At 50.3% G+C, this 22,544-nt stretch overlaps 1 long non-coding RNA gene across 1 annotated transcript in view; it reads right to left on the bottom strand.

Annotated features, from left to right (window-relative positions):
- Window positions 1-15,803, bottom strand: part of LOC140391454 (uncharacterized) — a 90,666-nt gene extending 74,863 nt beyond the window's left edge. The window contains exon 1 of the long non-coding RNA XR_011935078.1: window positions 15,451-15,803. This is a non-coding gene — a long non-coding RNA (uncharacterized lncRNA). The remainder of the gene's footprint in view (window positions 1-15,450) is intronic.
- Between the last annotated feature and the right edge of the window lie 6,741 nt (window positions 15,804-22,544).

The raw sequence follows: 22,544 nt of genomic DNA, 5'->3' as shown, positions 1-22,544 counted from the left end.
AAAGTAAGAAGCCATCATCACTCCCCCCCACCCGGTAATGGAAAGGCAGACGCCGTAGCCAAAGCAGTAGCACACCATGGTCACTTCTGGCAGGCACCCGAAAGCGAACCGATACACTCAGTCCAGGTTTCCCAGACCAATATTGAGGATCTATCCCAAGCCCAAAAAGCAGACAACACCCCCAAACCGGCTTTAGACAGCAACGTCCCAGCCCCCTATGATAAATGGAAGGACTCATTGACTGTATAGGACGGCATAGTTTTAAAAAACTGAATTTATGTGGTCCCCACCCAGGACAGAAACCAGCTCATTTACCAATGTCATGACGGACACGGACATCAGGGGATAGACAATACCATTGCCCATTTAAGATCTTTGTGTTGGTGACCCGATTTAAAAAGTGATGTAAGCCATTATGTCGAGAATTGCCTTATCTGTGCTCAGAACAATCCCGAACGTTACTCAAAGAAAGGACAATTACGTCACACCCGACCTGTGAATGGCCCTTGGACAAATTTGCAAATCGATTACATTGGCCCCCTTCCCCCTTCCAGAAATGGTTTCAAGTACGTGCTGGTTGTAATCGACACCTTTACTAAATGGGTAGAAGCATTTCCCTCACGGACAAACACAGCAAAGGCCACCGCTAAGATGTTGACCCAGCAGATATTCACACGCTGGGGTCTCCCCCGCAGCATTGAGTCAGACCAAGGTTCCCACTTCACCAGCAGAGTCATGCAAAATGTTTTAACAATTTTTGGGATCAGGCAGAAATTCCATATAGCATATCACCCCAATCCAGTGGCATTGTCGAGAGAATGAATCTAACTTTAAAAGCGACCATTCGGAAGATGGTGCAACAGAACAATACCACGTGGGACACAGTCCTCCCATTTGCTCTCATGTTTATTCGGAGCACCGTTTCCAGTTCAACAGATTTCACCCCCCACACTCTCATGACTGGACGACCCATGAAGGGTATTGAATATTTATTAGGCCTCAATCTGGCAAGCCCCACAGTAACCGCCCTCACCCACGAAAAAGCAGTCCAACAGGTTACAGATAACATTAAAGCGGCACAACACGCTGCAGCTGTCTGATTAGGCGCTAGAAGGAAGCAGAGTAAAGCCTGCTTTGACAAAACTGTCCACCCGTAGAGTACACAGTCGGTCAGCAAGTAATGGTTTCACTTTACAACCCCACTTCTTTCCTCTCCCCCAAATTTGCATGACCCTACTCAATTTCAGACAAGGTGAGCCCCTCCAGGGACAAGATAACATACCCCAACGGTAAAACTGGTTGGTTCCACATCAACCAACTCAAAGTCTACGGATCACAATGTAGCCACACCCACCACACCTCTCTGGCAACAGGAGATGATTGCGCCTCGCCCAACTACAACCTAGTCCGACCCTTGCGCCAACCCTCCCCCAGCCATGCCAGCATTTATCCCTTGTCCACGCCCACAGACCCGAACTTGTCTCCGCCCACAGGTACAGACTTTCACCTTCAACTTGACTCCGACGACAGAGAGAGCCTCCCGGATTTGATTACTATCCCTGAACACTGGCGCGATCTCTCTGCCACCAGTCACCCCACCCCGGAACCATGACTTAGATATCTCTGACCCCCTATATGCCTTCCCCCAGCCACCGCCACAGCCACAGCCCGACCACAGTAACTTTCCCTCCACTCCCAACGCCCCTACGCCTCACGACAATCAAGCCCCTCTTTGGCACCACGACAACTCTTGCAGACTAGTAAGGCACGACAATTCGGATTATCCGACGGCCCACGCGGCCAAGGCACAGAAATGGCAGACACGAGTCTGGCAACCGGGAGATGGTAATGATTCAGATACTGACTCTTGTTTCAGTAATGCTTTTACAACACTGTTTGGTACAGAACCCTGAGGTGGCCAGATGATGAGAAAGAGACACCGCCTAAGTATTAAGGTGCCCAAAGTTCTGATGGGGCCTGCCCGCCTTTTCCTTCTTCCTTTTTCTACTACATGGTTTTAATTCATGTCGCCCGACACAAAATTATTCTTCTGATTCGAGGGTATGATACCCAATGTCAGTTAAAGGGACAGATCACTGTTCTCCCAGTCTTTATGACAAGTTTCCACATGACTACAAACTCTTATCGTCCACCCAGGTCACCCAGGTAGGGAGTAACGGCAGTGATCACTGCCCTACCTGAGAACCCCAAATGCAGTTAAGCTCGGGTAGTGGAGTAACGGCACTAACCCCTGCCCTACCCGGGGATTCCACCCATTCTTATCCTGCAGTGGCCCACACGCACCTCATGTTCCCGTCACTTCATACACTCTGGAATGGTTCTCTACACTCTGCATTGCCTTTGACAGGTCTTAGTTTCACCTTCTCTTCTCTCCCTTTGGTTGTGGTATAAAGAATGCATTTTGCCACGTTCTGTACGCTCACCCCTTCTTTCCTTTACCTCCCGCGACCCCCTGGTCGCCCCCCACCTGCTATTTACACATATGACACAATTGGTTGCTATACACCCTGCTACACACGAACTACCACTGAACCCAGGGACAAAACGCTATAAAACTGGCCGCCCTGAAATTCGGCTGGTTAAGATAAGCCTCAACCACCACTGGTTGCAAGTAAAGAAAAGACTGGTCGAATAAATTTTCCGCCCACTCCCCGCCCACTCCCCACAAGCTGCTCGAGTCTCTGTACTTTAAAGATTTGCATTTCTTGTCTCTCCAAAATGGTATTTCCAAAAAAAAAAGAGGGAGTCACACATGGTGACAATCGGAACGGGCAATTGGAGTAAGGAGAAAAAGACTAATAAAACAAGATGTTAACAAAAGATAATAACAGATACTATGCTTGCGCCCCCAGGATTACCCGGAAAACAGAAAACACAGGATGAAGCCAGGACTGCTGACATGCGTTTGGATCATCGCTGGACTTCTGCAACTGCGCGCGCAACGGACTGTTTTAACAAACCCCACACCAGCCCCGAACACTACCACACAGCAGGCCACCACCAGCCCGGACACTATACCACACATAAACACAGACATCAAAACCCCCACCTGGTGCGAAAACATTGCCAAATGGAACCCCCTTTCATACATAGTAGAGGCCCTTCTAGTAATTGCAATAATCTGCAGTGTCATTCAGACACCCCGACTCCGTAAATGGCGAGCAAAAGCCTTCCGGCCCCCGATACAGTCCGAGCCCCCTTCTTTGGAATTCAACAAAATTGAACTCATGTAACAATCGCTGCTAATAATAAACCATGTACCTCTTTAACCTTATTAGAATTAAGTAGAAATGTGATGCTGTTGTTTTAAATTTTGTACTGAATATAAGTTCTTTGATATTCACTAGCAGCTTGAGAGTAGCTTAGATAGCGTTGCGCAGATAAATTAAATGTTTTATAATGACCTAAATTATAGTAACTATTAGAGATGAATTAATTTATGAATGATTAATGAAATATTAGGTAAATGTCCCAAACCATAAGATAGAGCAGAGTAGAACCTTGGCTTGACCAAGGGTGACCGGGTCACCAAGGGATCAATAGGACGGAATATAGCCATCTAAGATGGCCACCTGCAAAGGACCATGGGAATTATGGCCAACCCAGGACTCAGACAGATATACAGCCTATGTGTATCCAAAACACAGGTAACCAAACCTAATCGAAACCCCCGCTCGTTTGCATTTTATTTTATTTTATTTATTTATTTATTTTAAATACTCTTTGTACAGAGTATATTGCGCCGTTATGTACACAGGATATGATATGTCTATATACATGTAAATAGGCATCCGTTTGTGCCAGCGAGGCACTTCCGGAGGGCAATCCTCGAGTGGGTCTGGTGCCGGTGATTCCCCTCGCTTCTCCCGGTCGGATTTCGCCGCCGTTGTCTTCTCGTGCACGCTGCCGCTTCATCCGGCCCTCCCATCCTCCGCCTATATTCTCCTTTTTCTCCGTTCCTGTGTATGTCAGGTTGGTTAACGTTTCCCTGCACCCCCCCCCCCCCCCCCCCCATCTCCCTGGCTTTCCTCTATTTTTCCCTGTCTCTTCCCTCCTCCCCCCCCCCCCCTGCGGTTCATCTTTCCTTCCCGCCTCCCCCCCTTCCCCCCCCCCACCCCCCTGCGGTTCGCCTTTCCGTTCTCTTAGAACGAGTTGTCCCTCCCCCTCTCCCGTCCTATCTCACCCTCTCATGTTTTGGCTGCTTTCCCCTGGTTCCTGGCTACCTGGCTATTCTTCTCCTTGTTTGTTGGCCACAAACAAGTCCCGGAACAATCGGGTGAATGGCTCCCACGTTCTGTGGAAGCCGTCGTCTGACCCTCGGATTGTGAATTTAATTTTCTCCATTTGGAGGGATTCCGAGTGGTCGGACAGTCTGTCTGCAGCTTTGGGTGGTGCTGCTGACCGCCAGCTGAACAGGATTCGACGGCGGGCGATCAGGGAGGCAAAGGCAAGGGCGTCCGCCCTCCTCCCCAGGAATAGATCTGGTTGGTCTGAAACCCTGAAGACCGCCACTTTCGGGCATGGCTCCACCCTCACCCCCACCACCTTGGACATTGCCTCGAAGAAGGCTGTCCAGTACTCCACAAGTCTGGGGCAAGACCAGAACATGTGGGCGTGGTTGCCGGGCCTCTTTGGCGCCGTTCACATCTATCCTCCACCTCCGGGAAGAACCAACTCATACGGGTTCTTGTTAAGTGGGCTCTATATACCACTTTTAGTTGCGTCAGGCTGAGCCTTGCACAGGTGGAGGTGGAGTTGACCCTATGCAGTGCTTCGCTCCAGAGTCCCCACCCTATCTCGATCCCCAGGTCCTCCTCCCATTTCCTTCTTGTTGCGTCCAGTATGGTGTCGGCCCCTTCTACCAGTCGGTCGTACATGTTGCTGCAGGTTCCTCTCTCTAATATGCTGCCGTCCAGTAACTCTTCCAGTAATGTCTGTCGTGGCGGTTGTGGGTAAGTCCTTGTCTCCTTTCGTAGGAAGTTTCTGAGCTGCAGGTACCTTAGCTCGTTCCCCCTGGTCAGCTGGAATTTCTCCATCAGTTCGTCCAGTGTCGCAACCCTGCCGTCAGTGTATAGGTCTCTGACTGTCAGTGTGCCCTCGTCCTGCACCCACCTTTTGAAGGTGGCGTCGGTCAGTGCTGGTGTGAACCTATGGTTGTTACAGATGGGAGCTTTGTCTGACATTTTGGTCAGGCCAAATTGCTGCCGTAGCTGTTTCCAGGACTGGAGGGTGGCTATCTGGAGTGTTTTTTGGGTGGGGATAGGAGTGCCACCGTGGCGAGGCCCGGAGGGAGCTCCCCTTACAGGAGGCCTCTTCCGCGCGCACCAACTTGGCTTCTGGCTCCTTGATCGATGCCCTTATTCGCTCGGCCGTCGCCGCCCAGTGGTAGAATTGTAGGTTTGGGAGGGCTAGCCCCCCCCTTGATTTTGTTTTTAGTAAGACCTTCTTTGTGATCCTAGCATTCTTCCCCCCCCCCCCCCCCCCCCCCGCCCCAATCAAACAACCGGTACAGCCACAGACTGCGGCGCCACTCCCTTTACTCAGAAAGCACAACTGCCAAGGTCAATGACCGCTAAGGACCCGCTCAGCTACCAAGGCACCCGCTCCTTTATTGGCCAAAATCGAAGACAGTGATCAGAGCCCTGTCGAACTATTGGGTCCAAGGTTAAGGGCCGCCCCAAAGAGCGCGAAATCCCAGAGGGATAAAAGAGAGCACAGCCATGCATTCTGTCTCTTTTGGATCCGGCCTGTGCCAACCCAATCGTAGCAGGAACAGCCAGCTAAGTTCAAGAACAACGATCACTACCTGACGGATGAGCCTAGCAGAGACAGAGCCACTTTCTTCGAACCAGCCGAGTGAAATCCAGATAAAGGCCTTATCCATTTGCACAGTGCCCTAAAGTTAAGTCTTGGTTATTGTAGCTGATAGGTGTAGTTTAACTTGTAGTAGATATTGTGTGTCGAAATAACTCTTGTGTATGTAAATAAACCATCTTTTGAACTAACTAACTGGTTGTGTGGTCATTTGATCGATATAAGGGAAGGCTTGTGGTTCACTAACATTATTTATTTTTTTTTAAATATATTTTATTAAATTTTTCAAACAAAATTTTTTCGTTTTTACAAGTCAACATAAAAATAATACAATAACTAGTAAATAACATTATTTAAATAATATAGTGAACTAACAAGAAAACAAAAAATAGTGCTCCCCCCCCTTTCCCTCCGCCCCCCCCCCCACCCCCCGGGTTGCTGCTGCTGTCACTCTATCTACTCTTAACATTCCGCGAGGTAGTCAAGGAACGGTTGCCACCGCCTGGAGAACCCCTGAGCTGAACCTCTCAACGCAAATTTCATTCGTTCCAGCTTTATGAACCCTGCCATGTCGTTTATCCAGGCCTCCACGCCGGGGGGTTTTGCTTCCTTCCACATGAGTAAAATCCTATGCCGGGCTACTAGGGACGCAAAGGCCAGAATATCGGCCTCTTTCGCCTCCTGCACTCCCAGCTCTTCCGCCACCCCAAATATCGCTAACCCCCAGCCTGGCTTGACCCGGCCCTTCACCACCTTTGACATCACCCTTGCCATGCCCCCCCCGTACTCATCCAATGCCGGACACGACCAGAACATGTGTGTGTGATTCGCCCGGCTTCCAGAGCACCTCCCACACCTGTCCTCCATTCCGAAGAACCTGCTCAGCCTCGCTCCCGTCATATGTGCTCTGTGTAGAACCTTAAATTGAATCAGGCTAAGCCTGGCACACGAAGACGAGGAATTTACCCTGCTTAGGGCATCAGCCCATAGCCCCTCCTCAATCTCCTCCCCCAGCTCTTCTTCCCATTTTCCCTTCAGCTCCTCTACCATCGCCTCCCCCTCGTCTCTCATCTCCTGATATATTTCAGACACTTTGCCCTCCCCGACCCATACCCCGGAAATCACTCTATCTTGGATCCCCTGTGTCGGGAGCAGTGGAAATTCCCTCACCTGTTGCCTCGTAAATGCCCTCACTTGCATATATCTGAAGATATTCCCCGGGGGCAACTCATATTTTTCCTCCAGCGCTCCCAGGCTTGCAAACGTCCCGCCTATAAACAGGTCCCTCAGTTTCCTAATTCCTACTCGTTGCCATCTCTGGAACCCCCCGTCCATCCTTCCTGGGACAAACCTGTGGTTATTCCTAATCGGGGACCACACCGAGGCACCCGTCACCCCCCCTGTGTCGCCTCCACTGCCCCCAGATCCACAAGGTTTCCACCACCACTGGGTTTGTGGTATACCTTTTCGGGGAGAACGGCAGTGGCGCCGTCACCAGCGCCTTTAGGCTCGTTCCTTTACAGGACGCCATCTTCAGCCTCTTCCACGCCGCCCCCTCTCCCTCCCTCATCCACTTACAAACCATCGCCACATTGGCGGCCCAGTAGTAGTCATTCAGGCTCGGCAGCGCCAGTCCCCCTCTATCCCTACTGCGCTGCAGGAACCCCCTCTTTACCCTCGAGGTCTTCCCTGCCCACACAAAGCTCATAATGCTCCTGTCTATTTTTTTTAAAAAGGCCTTTGTGATCAGAATGGGGAGACACTGAAACACGAAAAGAAACCTCGGGAGGACCATCATTTTTACCGCCTGCACTCTGCCCGCCAATGAGAGCGGCAACATATCCCACCTCTTGAAGTCCTCCTCCATCTGCTCCACCAGTCGCGTCAGATTAAGTCTGTGTAGAGTTCCCCAGTTCCTGGCTACCTGGATCCCCAGATATCGGAAGCTCCTTTCCACTCTCCTTAACGGCAGAGCGTCTATTCCTCTTCCCTGGTCCCCGGGGTGTTTTACAAAAAGCTCGCTCTTCCCCATATTTAGCCTGTATCCCGAGAAATCTCCAAACTCCCTCAGTATCTGCATAACCTCTGGCATCCCCTCTACAGGGTCCGCAACGTATAGCAGTAAGTCATCAGCGTAGAGCGACACTCGATGCTCCTCTCCCCCTCTAACCACCCCCCTCCACTTCTTAGAGTCCCTCAACGCTATGGCCAGTGGTTCAATTGCCAACGCGAACAGTAACGGGGACAGGGGACACCCCTGTCTTGTTCCCCTGTGTAGACGGAAATACCCCGATCTTTGCCGGTTTGTGACTACACTTGCCACTGGGGCCCCATATAGGAGTCTGACCCATCTAACAAACCCCTCTCCGAACCCAAACCTCCTCAGCACCTCCCACAAATAGTCCCACTCCACCGTATCGAATGCCATCTCCGCATCCATCGCCGCCACTATCTCTGCCTCCCCCTCCGGTGGGGGCGTCATCATCACCCCCAGCAGCCGTCAAACGTTAACATTCAGTTGTCTCCCCTTTACAAACCCTGACTGGTCTTCATGCACCACCCCCGGGACGCAATCCTCTATCCTTGTCGCCAGCACTTTTGCCAGCAGTTTGGCGTCTACATTTAGGAGTGAGATAGGCCTGTATGACCCGCATTGCAGCGGGTCTTTATCCCGCTTCAGAATTAATGATATCGTCGCCTCCGACATTGTCGGGGGTAGTAACCCCCTTCCCTGGCCTCGTTAAAGGTTCTCGCCAGCAGCGGGGCCAACAAGTCCACATATTTCCTGTAGAATTCCACCGGAAACCCGTCTGGTCCCGGGGCCTTCCCTGCCTGCATGTTCCCCAGTCCCTTAGTCACCTCGATTGGCGCCCCCAGACCTGCCACCTCCTGCTCCTCCACCCTCGGGAACCTTAGTTGGTCCAGAAAATGTAGAACAAAGAACAAAGAACAAAGAAATGTACAGCACAGGAACAGGCCCTTCGGCCCTCCAAGCCCGTGCCGACCATACTGCCGGACTAAACTACAATCTTCTACACTTCCTGGGTCCGTATCCCTCTATTCCCATCCTATTCATATATTTGTCAAGATGCCCCTTAAATGTCCCTATCGTCCCTGCTTCCACTACCTCCTCCGGTAGTGAGTTCCAGGCACCCACTACCCTCTGCGTAAAAAACTTGCCTCGTACATCTACTCTAAACCTTGCCCCTCTCACCTTAAACCTATGCCCCCTAGTAATTGACCCCTCTACCCTGGGGAAAAGCCTCTGACTATCCACTCTGTCTATGCCCCTCATAATTTTGTATACCTCTATCAGGTCGCCCCTCAACCTCCTTCGTTCCAGTGAGAACAAACCGAGTTTATTCAACCTCTCCTCATAGCTAATGCCCTCCATACCAGGCAACATTCTGGTAAATCTCTTCTGCACCCTCTCTAAAGCCTCCACATCCTTCTGGTAGTGTGGCGACCAGAATTGAACACTATACTCCAAGTGTGGCCTAACTAAGGTTCTATACAGCTTATAGAATGTAGCATTCTCTCTTTTCCCCCCCCGGGGCTTGGGACTTATATAGCCTCTCATAAAAGGTCTTGAACACCTCATTTACCTTCCCTGCTCTCTGCTCCATAGTTCCCGTTTCGTCCCTAACTCCCCCAATCTCTCTCGCTGCTATCCTCCTACGAAGTTGGTGGGCCAGCAGCCGGCTCGCCCTCTCCCCATACTCATATCGCATCCCCTGTGCCTTCGTCCACTGTGCCTCCGCCTTTCCTGTGGTCAGCAGGTCAAACTCCAAATTAAGTCTTCGCCTTTCTCTATATAGTCCTTCGTCTGGGGCCTCCACATATCTTTTGTCCACCCTCATAATCTCCCCCACTAATCTCTCCCTTTCTTTGCCCTCTTTTTTTCTCCTTGTAAGCCCTAATGGAGATCAGCTCTCCCCTGACCACCGCCTTCAGCGCTTCCCATACTACCCCCACCTGAACCTCACCATCGTCATTGACCTCCAGGTATCTCTCAATACACCCCCGCACCCTTCCACAGACCCCCTCATCCGCCAGTAGTCCCACATCCAGTCGCCAGAGTGGGCGCTGCTCCCTCTCCTCTCCTAGTTCCAGATCCACCCAATGCGGGGCGTGGTCTGAAACGGCTATGGCCGAATACTCCGTTCCTGCCACCTTCGAGATCAGTGCCCTACTCATAACAAAGAAGTCTATTCGGGAATATACCTTGTGGACGTGGGAGTAAAAGGAAAACTCTTTAGCCAACGGCCTGGCAAATCTCCAACTATCCACTCCCCCCATTTGTTCCATAAATCCCCTAAGCACCTTGGCCGCTGCCGGCCTTCTCCCGGTCCTGGATCTAGACCGGTCTAGCCCTGGATCCAGCACAGTGTTGAGGTCCCCACCCGCATTACCAAGCTTCCCACCTCCAGGTCCGGGATACGTCCCAGCATCCGCTTCATGAATCCCGCGTCATCCCAGTTCGGGGCATATACATTCACCAGCACGACCGCCTCCCCCTGCAATCTACCACTCACCATCACATACCTGCCCCCGTTATCCACCACTATGTTCTTAGCCTCGAACGATACCCATTTGCCCGCCAGTATCGCCACCCCCCTGTTTTTCGCGTTCAACCCTGAATGGAATACCTGTCCCACCCATCCTTTTCTTAATCTAACCTGATCCGTCACCTTCAGGTGCGTCGCCTGGAGCATGACTACGTGCTCGAACACCCGGGCCCTCGTAATCGACCCATTTAGGCCTCTCACATTCCACGTGATCAGCCGGATTTGGGTGCCGCTCCCCCCCCCCCGACTAGCCATCGCCCTTTCTGGGCCATCTCCGCGACCAGGTCCCGCGCACCCATCTGTCCCCCAGAAGGCGCCTTCCCGTCCCGACCACCTCTTCTCTTGCCAGCTCCTCCTTGCACTCAGCAGCAGCAACCCCCACCCCCACCCCCGCTAGATCCCCATCTAGCATGGTTACTCCCCCCATAATGCTTCCGAAAGTCAGCTAACTCTAGCTGACCCCGGCTTCCCCCGTTCTCTCTTTGACCTCCCTGCGTGTGGGGCTCTCTTCCTTCCTGCGCCTATCTTCCCGCCATCATCTCCATAGTGTGGGAAAACCCTGTGCTTTCCTATCGGCCCCGCCCCCTGTGGCGCAGTTCCCTCACTCCCCCGCCCCCTCTCTGTCCCTTTTTCCACACCGTTTCTTCGTGTCCCCCCATCAGAGGGAGAGAAATTCCCCATCCAACATTGCTGTATAATAAGACTCCCCTTTCCCCACTTAGCATTCCTGTGCCACCACCTCATTGCTTCCCCCCCAACATCAAACTCTCAGATCTAGTCCAGTTTCTCTTCTTGAATGAAGGTCCATGCCTCATCTGCCGTTTCGAAGTAGTAGTGCTTGCCCTGATGCATGACCCACAATCGCGCCGGCTGCAGCATCCCAAATTTTATTTTCTTCCTGTGAAGCACCGCCTTGGCCCGATTAAAGCTCGCCCTCCTTCTCGCCACCTCCGCGCTCCAGTCCTGATACACTCATATTACCGCATTCTTCCACTTGCTACTCCGTACCTTCTTGGCCCAGCTCAGGACCGCCTCTCTGTCCATGAAGCGGTGGAATCTCACCACTATCGCCCTTGGTATTTCACCCGCCTTTGGTCTTCTCACAAGGACCCGGTGCGCTCCTTCCACCTCCAGGGGGCCCGTTGAGGCCTCAGCTCCCATTAGTGTGTGGAGCATCGTGCTCACATAAGCCCCAACATCAGCTCCCTCTGCTCCTTCGGGGAGACCTAGAATCCATAGGTTCTTCCTCCTCGAGCTGTTCTCCAGGGCTTCCAGCCTCTCGATGCACCTCTTATGTAGCGCCTCATGCGTCTCCGTTTTTACCACCAGGCCCTGTATCTCATCCTCATTCTCGGCTGCCTTTGCCTTCACTCCACGGAGCTCTAACGCCTGGACCTTTTGTGTTTCCTTCAGTCCCTCGATTGCCAATAACATCGGCGCCAGCACCTCTTTCTTTAGTTCCTCCACACATCGTTGGAGGAATTCCTGCTGGTCTGGGCCCCATGCCGTCTGGGCTCCATCCGCCGCCATCTTGCTTCTCCCTTCTCTTCTCTGCCGCTGCTCCAAAGGATCCTTCGCAATCTGGCCACTACTAATGGTCCTTTCCATACACACACGGGGGGGGGGGATCTTCCTTCGTCACCCCACACTGGGCTTGGTCTAAAAAAAATTCCGTTGGGGCTCTCGAAAAGAGCCCAAAAGTCCGTTAGAACGGGAGCTGCCGAAACGTGCGGCTTAGCAGTGCATCGCCGCAACCGGAAGTCCCTCACTAACATTATTATAGAGCAACATGGACTTCCGGTGACGGCGGGCGGGAGGCAGCCGCACATTGGAGTGCTCCCATTCGGGAACGGCATTTTCGGGGTTTAACGCCCGGTCCCAGGAGCAACGGAGACGGCAAAAGCAGGGAGAAGGCACAGTGAAGGGAAATGTCGAAAATAAGTTAAAAAACGGCTGTGAAAAAAGCGGCTGAAAGTCCGTCGGGGAGTGGAAAGGTCACCGCGGGAACGGCAAGAAAAGTGGAGGCTGGGGCAACAGGGGAGGCCGCATTGCCCACGGCTGAAGAAATTACTAAGGTGATGGCCGTGGAACTCGAAAGGCAGTTCACAAAGTGCATGGAGGTGATGAGGAAGGAGATGGGGGCGGTATTGAAAGTGCTGGTGGAGGGGGCGATTGCCCCAGTGAGGGCGGCGGTATTGAGAGCAGTGGCTTAGGTGCGTGAGCAAGGTGAGGCACTGAAGGAAGTGGAAGAGATATTATTGCAGCACAGTGATCAACTTACCTCAATGGCGAAGGAGATGTGGAAGGTGATAGAGATCAACAAGGGTCTGCAAGCCAAAATGGATGACTTGGAAAACAGATCCAGGCGACAGAATCTGAGGATTGAGGGTCTACCCGAAGGAGTGGAAGGCCCGAGGCCGACTGAGTATTTTGCCACGGTGTTGGCGAAGCTCATGGGGGAGGGGGATGATCCCTCCCAATATGAACTGGATCAGGCTCATCGGTCTTGGAGGCCTATACCAAAGGAGAGTGAGCTGCCAAGAGTAGTGACTCTGTTTTTGTAGGTACAGTACGAAGGAGAAGGTCCTGTGCTGGGCAAAGCAGAAGCGGGTGGTGCAGTGGGCTGGAGCTGGTATATGCATATATCAGGACTTTGCGGTGGAGCTGGCGAGGAGGCGGGCTGCCTTCAGCCGGGTGAAGAAGGCACTGTACATCAGTAAGGTGCGGTGTGGCATAGTATACCCAGCTAAGTTGAGGGTGACCTACAAATCCAAGGACTTTTATTTTGGGACGGCGGAAGCGGCGGAGGAGTTTGCGAAGGCAGAAGGATTGTGGCTGAATTGAGAAATGGTCATGTACCGATGTAGCCTCATGTAACTGTATTTTTTCACTGCGTGCTGGTGTATGTGCTAAATGAGCCAACATTGTATATATTTGGACAAGGGAAGAGATGGGACTTTCACTTGCAATGATGGTTCTTTGGGGCTTGGGTGTGTCTGTGGGGTTTGTGTGCTAAATGGGATTTCTTGGTTTTCCTGGGACCGGGCAAGGGGGAAAGAGACCCGGATGGGAGCCTCCACGCTGGCCGGTTTAAGCCGGCCAGTGAACGGGAGTGAGGTGGGGGGAGGGGCTGCGGCCATCGGAGCCTGGCAGAGCAGGTTCCGATGAGTCTAGCCGGGGTGGAAAGTTGGAGGGAAGGAACAGCGGTCGGGGGGGGGGGGGGGGTTTACAATTCATGGGTGTCATTTACAGTACTCTTTTGGGGATTGGATGGCATTGAATATTAGGGGGAGGGGGGTGGACTCTATAGGTCAATGGTGACCATAGGCGATTCCTGATTCCTTTTTATTTTTTTCCCTTTGTTTTTCCCACCTTGGGAGGGTTTGTTTTATTTGATGCTTATATTGTCAGGTGGGGGGTTGTTTGGGGTGGTGGGAGGATGGGATCGTTGTTGTTGATATGGGGATTGACTTTGTATTTGTTAACGTTTACTGCTTGTTGGTGGGGTGTAAATTCTGAAGGAAATGTGAAAATGGAGAACAAAAATATTTTACAAAAAAAAAATTATAGAGCAACATGACTCAGATGGGTTTTTATGATAATAGTATCATGGTCATCATTCGACGTTTAATTCCAGATTGTTATTGAATTCAGATTTCACTATCTGCTGCGATGGGATTCGAACCCAGGTCTCCAGAGCATTACCCTGCGTCTCTGGATTACTACGAAAGAGAAATTGCTGGAAAATCTCAGCAGGTCTGGCAGCATCTGTAGGGAGAGAAAAGAGCTCACCTTTCGAGTCCGATGACGCTTTGACAAAGAGTCATCGGACTCGAAACGTTAGCTCTTTTCTCTCCCTACAGATGCTGCCAGACCTGCTGAGATTTTCCAGCATTTTCTCTTTCATTTCAGATTCCAGCATCCGCAATAATTTGCTTTTATCTCTGGATTACTGGTCCAGTGACAATACCACTACGTCCCCATTACCCCAACTGAGTGGTGGAAGTACCACTTTCAGCCTGATTAGCATGCCAGCAGTGCGTTATCACTGGGTGGGGGATTTTGAGTCCATCAGCTGCCAACTGATTCCTGCAATGTGGGGAGGAGATGGGGGATAGTTGGGGTGGGGAGGGAAGAGGGTGAAATTCAGTCTCATGGTTTCTGTGAGCTGCAGTTTCCGAATTGGGCTATTCTACATCACCCCAAATCAGTGGCATTAGAGCAGCATCTCATATTAATATTAAATAGTAACACTGAGTATCGACAAGAGATATTGCATCACATATGGCCCGCGACTATGAGAAACCAAAGGACCCATTCAAAATGAAAGAGATGTTGTAAATTATACCAGAATAACATTTTATAGTTACACTATCTTTACAGAGAGGGAAGACTGTAGACCGGGAATTTTCGCTACTGATACACATAGGATGCTGGAACAGTGTTAGGATCTATTAGTCCCACCTCTATGATTCATGGGAAAAATGTGGACGGAAGAGATGAGAGAACATAGTCGCCCAATCCCCACAAAGGGGAATTCGGAATATTGCCAACTTGGACTTGTCACAGAGGAATGGTCTGTACAGTCCTTTTGATATATGTGAATGTGGAATTGCAGCAGTTTTCTGTTACCATCACCTTAATACCCACTAATTAGCCACTTCAGCCACTCAATCAAACCTCAGCCACAACAATCGCAGTTATATACTTAAAATGCAAGGATTTCAATTAAAGGCAAATTGGATTAACAGTTGAAAATTTTCTGGCCTTTGGGAAACGAGCATTGGAATGAGACTAAATGAACATCTCTTGCAGAGTGCTAGCATAGTCAGGATGAGCAGAATGGACTTTTTTGTGGGGTATCGGTCAGGGACTCTCTATTTCATGATCATGATGCCCCATTCACAAAGGGAACAAACTGCTTAGTAATCCAAATGGACCACCTGTCTAAGCAATGCAAGGTCAGCAATCAAAAAGACCAAACAATGTGGAAAGAAATAGTGCAAGCCAAAGGGTTTAAGTCAGCAGAAATTGTTCTCAAGCTCACCGTGCTGTGGTCAGACTGCTGCCTGAATACCATATCCAGTTCTGGTGACTGAGCAACAAGTGGTGGAACAGTGCAGAAAACATTCCAAAGGTTACAATCCCTAGTGCCAGGGTTTCCAATTATAAATAAAGGCTGGAGAAATCTCAAGTGAATTTTCACGGAGTTCTCCAGCTCACCTGCTGAAACTTTGGAGGAATAGCTGCGTCAACGAGAGATAAAAGGTGGAAGTGGCATTTGTACACCTAACTTTCACACATTCTGTTACTCCTTGGAGAGAAAAAAAACACTATCGGCAAATGCCTTGCTCTGTCTAATGTCTGAGTCTTTACCCAATAGTAATAGCTTTGGCTTGACTGGAGCAATATGTGTGCAGGAACCTCCAATACACTGAAATGAACATGTGCTTTGATTTTATTGGATCCACATATTGGCTTCAGATGCTTTCTTCGCAACAATGTTAGGAATCTGTTGCTGTCATCTTTCAACTTTGAAACTGCAAACCTTTGTTCATGCAGATGACCACTTCATGGTGCGTTTTAATTTCTGCTTCTGCCTGTTAATGTTCTCTGACAAGATTGTTAATGTTGGAAAACCCATCCGCTGAGAGATTTGAACATATTTTAACAAATGTGGTCCTGGTTTATAGTATCCCTACCGTGCAGAAGGGGGCCACTCAGCCTATCGAATCTGCACCGACCCTTCGAAAGAGCACTCTACCTAGGCCCTACCCCCAGCCCATCCCGCCCTATCCCCGTAACCTAACCTGCGCATCCCATGGCACTAAGCCAGAATTTAGCATGACCAATCTGCCTAATCTGCAGATCTTTAGACTGTGGGAGGAAACGGGAGCAGCGGGAGGAAACACATGGAGACATGGGGAGAAGGTGCGAACTCCACACAGGCACTCCGCCAAGGCCTGAATTGATCCAGGGTCCCTGGCACTGTGAAGCAACAGTGCTAACCACTGTGCCACTGTTAAAAACAGTTTGAAAATGCATTTTTAAAATAAAGGTCATTTGAAAATCAGATGCCTACCTTTGTAGCATTCTCAGCCTTTGGGTACCCCAGAGGACCCAGAGGCAACCTATATTCCAGCAGTGCCAGCTTAAAATGGCTCCAAGGTGGCATAACTACTAGGCCACGATGGGAGTAATTATCCAGATCCAATTATTATTATTTTTCAAAATAAATTTAGAGTACCCAATTAATTTTTCCCAATCAAGAGGCAATTAAGCGTGGCCAATCCATCTACCCTGCACATCTTTGGGTTGTGGGGGCGAAACCCATGCAAACATGGGAAGAATGTGCAAACTCCACATGGACAATGACCCAGAGCTGGCATCGAACCTGGGACCTCGGCGCCGTGAGGCAGCTGTGCTAACCACTGCGCCACCGTGCTACTCCCCCGGGTATAATTATAAGGATGTAACTCACCCCAGTCTGATCTTTGTCAGCAAATTGCAAACCTGTCACCTCATGATCATCTCAAGTGTGGCCAAATATCAATACGGTTTGCAGTCTGGTGAAACGTTTGGTTCCCAACCCTTCAGAATTGGCCTGGAGTCTCCAGTGATTGAAGATCAATCTCCAGTACACTGCTGTGTGACACCCTGTGAAAAATCATTGGGACCTTAAAAAAATACCCTGAACCTCCACGATGTAGCAATCAGAGTTGCATCACTAATCCACTCCTACTTTCTTATCTGGAAACCTTCCCAATCCTGTCTCGGCTGACCTTCCGATTCAGGCCTGGTGAGAACTGTTCAGGTCAGCACACTCCAGAGCTGCAGAATTGGACGGAGGCTGACCACGCCCCTTTTCTACCACTCGCTGCCATAAATCAGTTTAAAGATCAGCCACTTTTAATCCAGGGAGAAAGTAGAATTATCCGGTGGTGGTTAGAATATGGGGGTGGTGGGGGGGAGGTATTAGTAGTTGCAGGGAAGGTTGGTCGTTGGGCTGTGGGGCTCCGCGGTTGTGGGGGGGGGGGGACCCGGACAGTCAGGGTGGGTCAAATAGATTGGGGGAATTGGAAAGTTGGGGGGGGGCGATTGGACATCAGAGATGATCAGATAGTCGATGGAGGGAGAGGGACTGGGGAGTTCGGGTAAGACTGGGCCTGAGGGTGTAGTTAGTGGCTGGGAAGGATCCCAAGGGAGGTGAGGTAGAGCCCAGGATGGGTAGTCAAGGGGTGGGGAGAGTCCCCTGAATGCTCAGGGGTTGGGGGCACTACCCGGGGGCAGGGGGGGGGGGGAATGCAACATTGCGGGAGGGGTAGTTGGGAGGGGTGCGGGTGGCGGGAGTCATCTGGTGGTAGTTGAAAGTGGGGGTGGGTGGGGGGGGAGCGTCACATCGCGGGAGGGGTAGTTGGGGGGGGGGGGTGCAGGTGGTGGTAGTTGAAAGTGGTGGGGGGGGGGGGTTCCCGAGAGTGTCAGACTGGGTCTAAACAGTAGTTATCCAGAAGAAATCGTTTTAATCCCTCTAATGATTTCTGGGTAATGATTGAGATAACACAATTGGAACCATTGGAAGTTTGCGATTAATTTATTTGTGTTTTTGTGGGATATGGGCATTGCTTGTGGGTCAGCATTTATTGCCCATCCCTGAGGGCATTTTAAAGTCTGGAGTCACATGTAGGCCAGACCAGGTAAGGATGGAAGATTTCCTTCCCTGAAGGGCATTAGTGAACCAGATGGGTTTTTACAACAATTGAGAATGGTTTCATGGTCATCATTAGACTTTTAATTCCAGATTTGTTGTTTTCGAATTCAAATTCCACCAGCTGCCATGATGGGATTCGAACCCAGGTCCCCAGAGCATTAACCTGGGCCTCTGGATTACTATTCCAGTGACAATACCACCACTCTACAGCCTCTCCAATTTAAATTGCATTTTCAGATGTTTGCCTGGAGTTTGGAAGTTACAGCAATATTGCTTCATTTTATTTTAATTCTTTCAATACTTCTTGGGGCTTTTCACAGTAACTTCATTTGAAGCCTACTTGTGACAATAAGCGATTTTCATTCGGGCAGTCAATGGTGTAGTGGTATTGTCATTAGATTACTAATCCAGCAACCAAGAGTAATGCTCCGGGGGCCCAGGTTCAAATCCCAAAGCAGATGTTGAAATTTGAATTCAAATAAAAATCTGGAATATTTGGGGCAGCACGGTAGCATGGTGGTTAGCACAACTGCTTCACAGCTCCAGGTTCGATTCCCAGCTTGGGTCACTGTCTGTGCGGAGTCTGCACGTTCTCCCCGTATGTGCGTGTGTTTCCTCCGGGTGCTCCGGTTTCCTCCCGCAGTCCAAAGATGTGCAGGTTAGGTGGATTGGTCATGCTAAATTGCCCTTAGTGTCCAAAATTGCCCTTTGGGTTGGGTTACTGGGTTATGGGGATAGGGTGTGGGCTTGGGTAGGGTGCTCTTTCAAAGAGCCGGTGCAGACTCGATGGGCCGAATGGCACTCGAAGGGCACTGTAAATTCCTATGATTCTATGATTCTCTTTCCCAGATATAAAAGTCATGAAAATGGGAGAAAAAAAGTCTGCTTGGCTGACGGTCAAGCACCGGTCAATTGGGTAATGAGTCATTTTGCTTTCCAATTGGCATCGGAAGGCAGTGTGTCCCAAGGATGGGTTGGTGTGTTGGCCAAATAATGGCTGGAGTGAGGGGGGGGGGACAAGTCATGTAATGAAAGCTCCACGGAGATATTTCTTTCAGCACAGTTGGTAACTTTGGGTTGAAAAGTACAACTTCAGCAGGAGGATTTTGATTGACCTTTCGCTTCCTTTGAGATGTTGTGTCCAACGGGTCATGTGACTGGAACAGCTACTGGCCTTGTCACGTTTCCACTTGCCATCCACAGCTGGATGTCCCGGACGAGTTTCGGATGACAGAATTCGGCGTCAAAACTCCCAGGGAGCTAGAAGGCTACTTTTGCATCACGTTTCCTTTATGCCTTGATGCTGTACGGAGATTGGTGCTTCGTGCTTTACGAATCACAAATTGCATATACTTCTATTTATGGAGGTCTTTAATTTATTTTTCCCCGTGAAATATTCAGGTCTGAAAATGACCTTTGGTTTGTTCTTCCGTAATTCTGGGAATCCTGCACAATCCACGGGTAATTCCACCTCGCCCACCCAAGCCTGATTCATCCAACATCCACAAGGGTGCACTTTTCAGGAGATGCCACTGGCGAGGGATCAGAAATGGGAATGCAGGAAGTAGGGGCGCTGGGGGATTAAAGTTATTTTCAATGTTTCTATCATTCCTTTTGGCTGAAATCAGCTGATGTAACCTGGATCAGGAACGAAGACTGTGATCCTCCAAGTGTATTGGATGTGAGTTGCTCTGCAAGACAACAAAGGGAGGAAGACAAAAGCCCAAACTATAGAAGAAGAGTTCATTATATTTTGTTGGTTATCCCCTGAAACAGTGGCCTCCGAAGACTCTAGTGTTACATCCATTTCCTAGTCTCACCCTCAGCAGTGCTGCAGCCTATGATTAGTGGGGGCGCGGTTTTGAAATTCACAGGCTTCACTACATTTTATGTTATTCCTGTGGTCTCTTTGAAGTAGATCATTAAAAAAAAACATGCTGTAGCCAAGAATTCTGCGAACCTCTGGTTTGGCAACACACAGGAATCTTATTCTCGAGAATGGCTCCTGCCCCCTTGCCAAGTGCCAAGAATCTCTAGAATCCTTAATATTCTATCTAAAATCAGAGGCCCAACTCTGACTAGCTAAGGACAGAACTTTCTACTCTAGAGGAAGGGACTCCACCTTGGCAAAACAGTCAGCGAACTGATCATATCCCCCCAAAAATAGGAGCCACTCTGTTACTATGACAACGATTATGCTTATTTTGGAGTTTCTACAGGGGTTAATATAGGCCAAACAAACTGGGTTTTGTTTTGAGTTAGTATTGCTGCTCCATTTTTTTTGTAAGCATATCTTTGCAGACTTTTTTTCCCTTTGGGGAATAGTGGAGGTAAGTGGTGAAAGGATTCCTGAGCTGATTATCAACCCGTTGAACCGTGTTTTGAACATTCCTCTCCATGGATCACAAGCCCTGACAATGGGCTTGAACCCAGAGCTTCTGGTCCAGAGGTAGGGGCACTGCCACTGTGCCACAATACCGTGTTGCTCCATTAACCCCTTACTATCTGGCAGAATGATTTGATAAAATGCGGACGAGACAATGAACTGAAGTGAATGTAAATGGGTGTAAAGCTAATTTTTGATCACAATAAATTTAATACAAGCGTGAAGAAAAGCAGCGAGCCAATAAAACATGTTTCATCGAACAAACTGAAGCAGCCCTCATCCCAGACACCCCCATGCTCCTACCGAAATCCACTGAGGCTTCAGTCCAACAAACATCAGCGGGATTAATGAGTAATTGATCTATTATAAGTGCTGTTTGAGGGAGAACCAGATAAGGACGCAAGCAGAACCCCCCACCTCTTCAAGTAACACCGGTCAGTGGCTCCCAATCACCTATATGTCATGACACACCTCTATACCTTAAAATACTTTTGAGGCACGCCTTCTATTTTCTCTGTCTTCTTCCTGGGAACTTGCTTTGAACTTCTCCCCGTCCTCTCCACTGTTTTTTTAAATCTCTCCTTGTCTCTCTCGCTTCTCTCAGGGTTTTGCGCCATTTTTGGGTTATCGGGCGTGAATAATCAGCCTCATTACATCTGACAGGGTGGTGCGACGAGGCCGATGAATCACGTGAGAGGTCTCTCGCGGGTTTCTCAATGCTTGAGACGCCTCATGAGATTCATCCAAATCTCGTGACACATCGTGATCTGGATTTCACCTGCGCTGAGCGAGACCCAGAGATACATATTTAAATGAGCCATTAGGTTGATTTAAATATGTCTGCACCATATTCTCCGGGGACCCGGGAACAAACGGCCTCACCAGCGAGGCCTGGACCTGACGCAGTTTAGTACACAAAGATGGACCGGGCCTAACGACACCTGGGGTGTTTCCTAGGCCTTTGGATACACATGGATGGTTGGGGCAGGGCAGGGTCGCCTTCTGGCCCTCCCTCTGGCACCTGGATATCTTAGCACTGCCTGCCTGGCATCTTGGCACTGCCATCCTGGCACGACCAAGGTGCCTGGATGGCACTGCCAGGTCAGCAGGGGCACTGCCAGGTTGCCCAGGTGCCAGGGTGGCACTGTCAAAGCCTGGGCCTGAGGGAGGCATGCCCATGAAAGGATGGATGGGGGTGTACAAAGGGGGGGTATAAAGGGTGGGGAGGTGAAGGGCAGATATGAAGGAGCATAATAAAGGTTAGGGGGTAAAGGGTCAGGATCCGGAAAGGGAGGGCCTAAAAGCAGGGGGGGGGGGGGGCGACAGGTCGAAAAAGTAATGGGGCCCTCAGCAACCCCACAGCGGAGTGTCGTAACTTTGAGGCGGTGTGGGGCAATGTCCATCTGCATGAGGGATGACATTGCCCGTGGCGGGGGGATGTGGGGGACTCTCAAGGTCACTTAGAGATCCGGGCACCCTTTCAAAATGGCGTCCCGATTTCTAAGGAGGCAGTCTCACCAGCGAGTATAGCTCCCCAGTGTTGAAAAAAATTATGATGCGATTCTACAGAAAGATTTCTAAGTGTTGTAGCGAGCGGGAATTTCCACAAGCTTCTCGGCGCCTGGTCCAGCAAGGCCAGCAATGCTATTCAAAGTCAATTGGTCCACTTATCGAGGCCCACAGGATTCTCGTCGCAAATGGAGGCTCGCCAACTGATTCACCAGGACCCTGCTCGCCAACCCCCCGCTATCAAGGTCAAGCAGCACTTAAACTACACTTGCTAAGCCAACCCCAGCCAGCACAATGGCGCCCAGGAGACCTGTCCCAAGATTCAGAAATGCTGATCTGGGGAGGCTGCTAGAAGCCGTGGAGGTCAGGAGGGATGGTCTGTTCCTCCGAGGGTCCAGGCGGTTTTGCCAGAGGGCAGCCAGTGCTGCCTGAGATGAGGTGGAGGCAGTTGTGAGTGTGACCCGGAGGGCTGGCATCCAGTGCCAAACAAAAGGTCAACGACCTCACCGGGCAGCACGGGTGAGTAATCACCAATCCC

Source organism: Scyliorhinus torazame, chromosome 15, assembly GCF_047496885.1.
Source record: "Scyliorhinus torazame isolate Kashiwa2021f chromosome 15, sScyTor2.1, whole genome shotgun sequence".
Lineage (NCBI taxonomy): Eukaryota > Metazoa > Chordata > Chondrichthyes > Carcharhiniformes > Scyliorhinidae > Scyliorhinus > Scyliorhinus torazame.
The sequence above is the reverse complement of the archived record's forward strand: the minus strand, read 5'-3'. Positions and strand labels throughout refer to the sequence as shown.